Below are 6,022 nucleotides of genomic sequence, written 5' to 3'. Positions count from 1 at the left end.
ACTATTCATCATTACCCATATTATAAATGCAAAACTTCCTCAGTGCCAAAGTCCAAAACCAAAGTCTTCGAACAGTGCGTGTTGCCAGGCATGACAATATGGATCGGAGACATGGTCACTGACCATGGACCTCATAAGAAAGTTCAGAGTAACTCAGCGGGCGATAGAAACAGCCATATGCTTGGAGTTTATCTACGTGATCAAATCAGAAATGAGGAGATCCGTAGGAGAATCAGAATAACTGACATAGCTCAACAGTTTGCGAAGCTGAAGTGGCAATATAGTGGCACATAGTTCGAAAACCCGAGAGATTTCGTACCGGAAGCGCAGCATATTAGATGTTACTTCACTAAGGTGGACAGCTAAAGGTGGACAGAGGACATAAAACGAGTCTGAGCTGCTGGATTCAAGCGGCGAAAACTCGTGACATGTAAGACTTTTCTCAGACTTAAGACCCTGTTAAAACGAGACAGCGTTATACCGCTGGCATAAATCTGTCTCGTTTTAACTGAAACTTAAATCTAAGCAAAGTCTAAGTGTGCTTTGTAAATTTCAACTTAAGAGACCTATGTCCAGCTGTGGACATCTATCGGTTGATGATAATGATGACGATGAGGTAAGATCAACCCATTTCCGCCCCACTACTGAGTACGGGTCTCCTCTCAAAATGAGAAGGGTTTAGGCCATAGTCTGCCACGCTGGCCCAATGCGGATTGGCAGACTTCACACACCTTTGAGTACATGGAGAACTCTCAGGCATGCAGGTTTCCTCACGATGTTTTCCTTCACCGTTAAAGCAAGTGATATTTAATTGCTTAAGACGCATATAACTGAAAAGTTAGTGGTGCGTGCCCGGGATCAACCCCCCGATCTCCGATTAGGAGGTGGACGTTCTAACCACTAGGCTATCACAGCTTTCACAAAGTAGATATGAAACAAGAAAATATCTTCATGCCAGATCCAGTATTAAGTAAGTAGATGTAAAGTCAAAGGCGTAAGGCACACTGGCGGCGGAAATGACAGGTTGATGGCTGCCTTAGCTGTTTCCGGTCTGGCGTTTGGACTGGTCTGCTGAAATAAAACGGAACTAAGTAGTTTTGAGAAATGTGTTTAATGTAAAACTATTATAAGTATCACTTCTATTTTAGAAAATAGACAACCTACCTAAGCCGAACCCTGAAGTTTTGTCTAGTGTGTGTCCAGTAGAAAGAATATTAATTATCCTTGGGCGGCAATGCGTGGACCAATATCCGTGGTAGCTGAAACGATTCAATATTGATTGATACTGTATACTGTGAAGGCGATATGACAAGTTAAATGTAATTTTTAACATGTAGAGATTTCTGTACATTTGTTTCACAAAATGGAGGAGCTTTAAAGCTGTTTTTAGAACAGTTATTTCTATTCATTTAATAATATTAAAAGTACGCGGAAAGAGTGAGGGCAGTATTTCCTCGAGTGTAAGGCTTTGGTTTCGAGTATAAAACTCTTGTTTCATGGCACGCCATTATTTCTTATGTGCCATTGTCTTGTGGACGATATTATGCAACAGCCACCTAATTGAATATTATAATAAAGAAAATAGTCAAATAATTGTCTGGTGGCAGTCTTCGGCCGTGGCTATCAAAGCACAGACCTATGACCGTTCCAGTATGATGCTGGGTAGAAACTGATGAGTAGGTATAGGCTGAATTAAACTACCATTCTATGGCCATACTTACCTCTTCCAAGTTAGCTTGTTTTCATTGTGGACTGCATCTTCATTTATCGCCAAGGTAAGTCTAGCTACCAGAGGGTCTAGCAGGCTAGCTTGACAACGAATAAAAGTTTTGACAAAATTATTCCTTTTTTCATATAACCGCGTCCTTTCGCGGGAAGACCCTTGCCCGAGTTATTTAGGTTTCCCGATAAAAGTCAGAGAATAATTACAGCTGTGGTTATTAATCTTAATATTTTGAAACAGTTGATGCCCGCGACTTAGGTCTGAACTAGGTTAGGTTGGAATTAAGTTTTCAAAAATCCCGTAGAAGCTTTGACTTTACGGGATAAAAAGTAGCCTACATCTGTCTCCATGATGTTTCTGTGCCGATTTATTTTAATCGTATCGTTAATTTTAAGCGTAAAATATACAGACAAACAGAGTTGTGCGCATTTATAATATTATTATGGAGTAGTGTGGATATTATACCTACTCTATCTATGGAGAGAAGTTAGTACAGGATCGTCTCTGTTAGGTACAAAACCCCATACAATGATAAAGACAACTCAATGGGCGTTAACCATTTAGAGTGACCAAACGAACCTACGTTTTCGAATTGAATTTCGAATTTTTTGAAAACATAGGTTCTCTAATAGAGTACGGAAACATAAATTCAAATTCTAAATATATCTATTCAATTAAACTTTTACAAGTGCTTTTGAATCTCCAAAATAATCTACTACTGGTTCGGGATGCCGTTCCTACCGAGAAGAACCAGCAAGAAACTCGGCGGAAACATAGGTTCGTTTGTGATTGGTTGACCACTCAAAATGGTTAACGCCCTCTGAGTTTTTGTCTTTTTTACGTTACAGGTAGAGCCCTGTTCTAACTTCTCTGTGGGTTAGGTATAGTATGAAGTGTGAATTTTTAGAATAGAATAGATTAGATTTTTATTCAAATAAACTTTTACAAGTGCTTTTGAATCGTTAAATAATTTACCACTGGTTCGGAATGCTGTTCCTACCGAGATACAAGGACCTTTTGCATCGCTTTTGCATAAAGTCATCCTGTAAAATGTTATCTCGTTTATCGGTCTAGCATCGGATTCTCTTACACTTCAGTAACTAAACCTTTATACTTCAGACTTCTTTATAATATTGAAGTGGTGATAGTCTAGTGGTTCTATTCGAGAGGTACGGGGTTCGATCCCGGGATGCACCTCTAACTTTTCGGAGCTATAAGCGTTTTACGCAATTAAATTTCTAAATGATCAAACTCAGATGCATTTTCAATTTAAATAGGAACAGCCAAAGGTAGAAATTTTACCAGAGAAAGGTAGAAATTAGAACCAACAACACAGAGTTTAAAATTTTATTTACGTAAAAATAATAACTAAATATAAATCATTTTATATACAATCATTATTTACAATATCAATAACATATAACGATAACAACAAAGTTCAATAGAAATAATAGAACACTTATACATAAAGAAAACAAAATCACAACACAACGTTAAAATAAACCTATTGGATAACTTTTAACTAGAGATATGACAAGCGATTAGATACTTAGGTATTATTAATTAATAGAATATTAATAGTATTAACAGTCGAAGAAAACAAAATTAAGCTATAAATGAAAAAAAGAGCAACTCTCATCCACAATACATACATACAATTTGAATTGAAATATAATATTATACGAAAAGTTGAAGACCATTTTATAATAGAGAAGAGTAATTTTTAGATGTAAAAATAATAATATAACTATATTACTAATAATATAACTAATATAAATAATAATATACACTGATACTATATGATAATAATAATGATAAATGAGGATGGTGATGAATAAATAGATGACAAAGATGATGGTGAAGGGAACACAACATATTTTTATAAGGATGATTTTCTACTTAAATACTATATACCTATAAGATGATCTTATAGGTATGACAAAAGAAACAACAAATTAATAGGTAGAGAAATATTATAAAATATAGTATTCTAATTAAAATAAGATTAATATGACAGAAGATATTATAGAAAAAAAAAATTCATAGAAAGTGGCATGGTATAGTTTAAATAAAGGTATTAAGATATTATAGGTATGGCATGATGAAAGAGATGATACTATATTAAATAAATACTTATATAATATAATGATACAGTAAGGTGAAGTAAAGAAAAAATTATGTAAAATATTATCTAATTTCACATATTTTCTACGTTTCTGCCCCGAATCGTATCAGATGGCTCGACTGCGGACTGACAGGCACCCCTTTCCACGAAAACAAAAACAGGCTTCCCTTATCGGGCATCTATCAGATTTTGTGGCCAACCACATAAAGTAAGAGCCCATGGAAAGATTTAGGCTAGGATTTTGCCTAAAGTTGAAAGAAGAATTAGAAAAAATAAATAATTAGGAAAATAAGAATGAATGATGACAAAGACGTTACTTACTTCAGTTTCAGTTATAGTCCAATAATACTTACAAATACTAATCACTACCCTTATGCGAATATAAATGCGAAAGTGTTGTTTTGTTGGGTTGTTGGTGTTTTAAAGTGGTGGTGGAGCAAAGATGGATTGACGTGATTTTTTGCATGGATATTATTAAAGATTTGAAGAGTGAGATAGGCTACTTTTTATTCTGGAAAACCAAAGAATTCTCGTGGAATTTATAAAAACCTAAATCCACGGGACGAAATCGCAAGCATAGTAATAATAATTCAAATTCTGAGAATTGAAATGTCTCTCATTCATAGAATAGAAGGATTTGGGTTATCACATTTTTGTGTAAAAGGTAACATAATTAAGAAAGTAGGAGGCCCGTAAAAGTAAAAATGTAAAGACTGAGTGGAGATATATTAAAACCTCCTAAGCAAGCATTTAAAACTGAATTAGCTGCTCACATTATGAGTAATTCAAGTTACTTCGATAAATGCATTGAATGAGCACCATTTATTTATGCAATAAAATGGCGAATAGTGTATTCTTAGAGTTAAGTTCTCATGTGAATGACTTTTCTATGTCTTTATGAGAATAAATATCTTTAAACCTAACCTAAACCTTAGTATTTATGTCTCGGGCTCTTAGACTTGCAAGCGTGGTTTCCACGGTTTCACCCAACCCATAAAAAGGACAAAGCCGATAATAATAAGACCAAAATAAAAACGGATAAAATGTATGAAATCGAATCGATTGTACACGAGTCATGAAAACTTCTATTTTCGTAAAGGTTTCATAACTGGAAGAAAGTATTTTTAAACCTGAGACTTCAGTTTCGGGGATATTGAATTTATAAGTGTCTGAAAATAAGTAGGTATATATTAATGAATGAATTAATAGATACATACATATGTTGTTTAAGTATTATGAAAGCAAACGAGATTTAAAGAAAAAAGAATAGGTACTAATAAATATTAATAGATATCAAGAAAAATGTATAAACATCAATAAATATATTATAGAAATGAATGAATTAATAGATGCTTAATTGAGGATAAAATTATGCACGTAAGTTACGTGTATTAAATAATAAAAATGATTACGATGTACGATTGAAAATTAAGTAAATAAATTAATAACATAAACATCAAAAAAATATAATATTTTAGGCATGAATTAATTAATAGACAGGTATATAGCTAATAGATAAAAGCATGCATGAAGGAAAGATAAACGAATCCTTAAAAAATAACAATAATGTTATTTATCTTATTTATATATTTATATACATATGTAATCTATTTAAATAAAAATATATACTTGAATATTTTTTGGTTATGTTTAATAAATAATTCGCAAGATTGACTTAATAAATGAATGACAGAAAAATATATAAACATAAAATTCTTAGTTATCGTTTTCGATTAAATAAATGACGACTTTATGCTAATTTAAATAGATATAATATTGACCAATGAAAAGAAAATATATATGTAGGTATAATGACTTAAAATATGCGATATACAGTACATATTATTATGGATAGCTATACGTTGAACAAGATTAAAAAATTAATAGGTAGGTAATTATGCTATACGTAATTGAGCAAGAATATGTATTTTTTTTCATGTGTTGCGAGCTACGTAGTATTTACTAGTTGGATTATTAACTATTTCGTTTATTTGGAATGTGCGATCTTGAAATTATAATTACTACCTACCTTCTATAATTATTTTATAGATATCTAATAAAAATGAAAAAAAAAATAGAGTAGGTATATCTATTGAAGAATACTTTGTTATAATAACTATATAAATATGAGGGCAATAACAATAATGGCATGAAGTTAATTTTAATATAAATAA

Source organism: Maniola jurtina, chromosome 21 (assembly GCF_905333055.1).
Source record: "Maniola jurtina chromosome 21, ilManJurt1.1, whole genome shotgun sequence".
Taxonomy (NCBI): Eukaryota; Metazoa; Arthropoda; class Insecta; order Lepidoptera; family Nymphalidae; genus Maniola; species Maniola jurtina.
The sequence above is the reverse complement of the archived record's forward strand: the minus strand, read 5'-3'. Positions refer to the sequence as shown.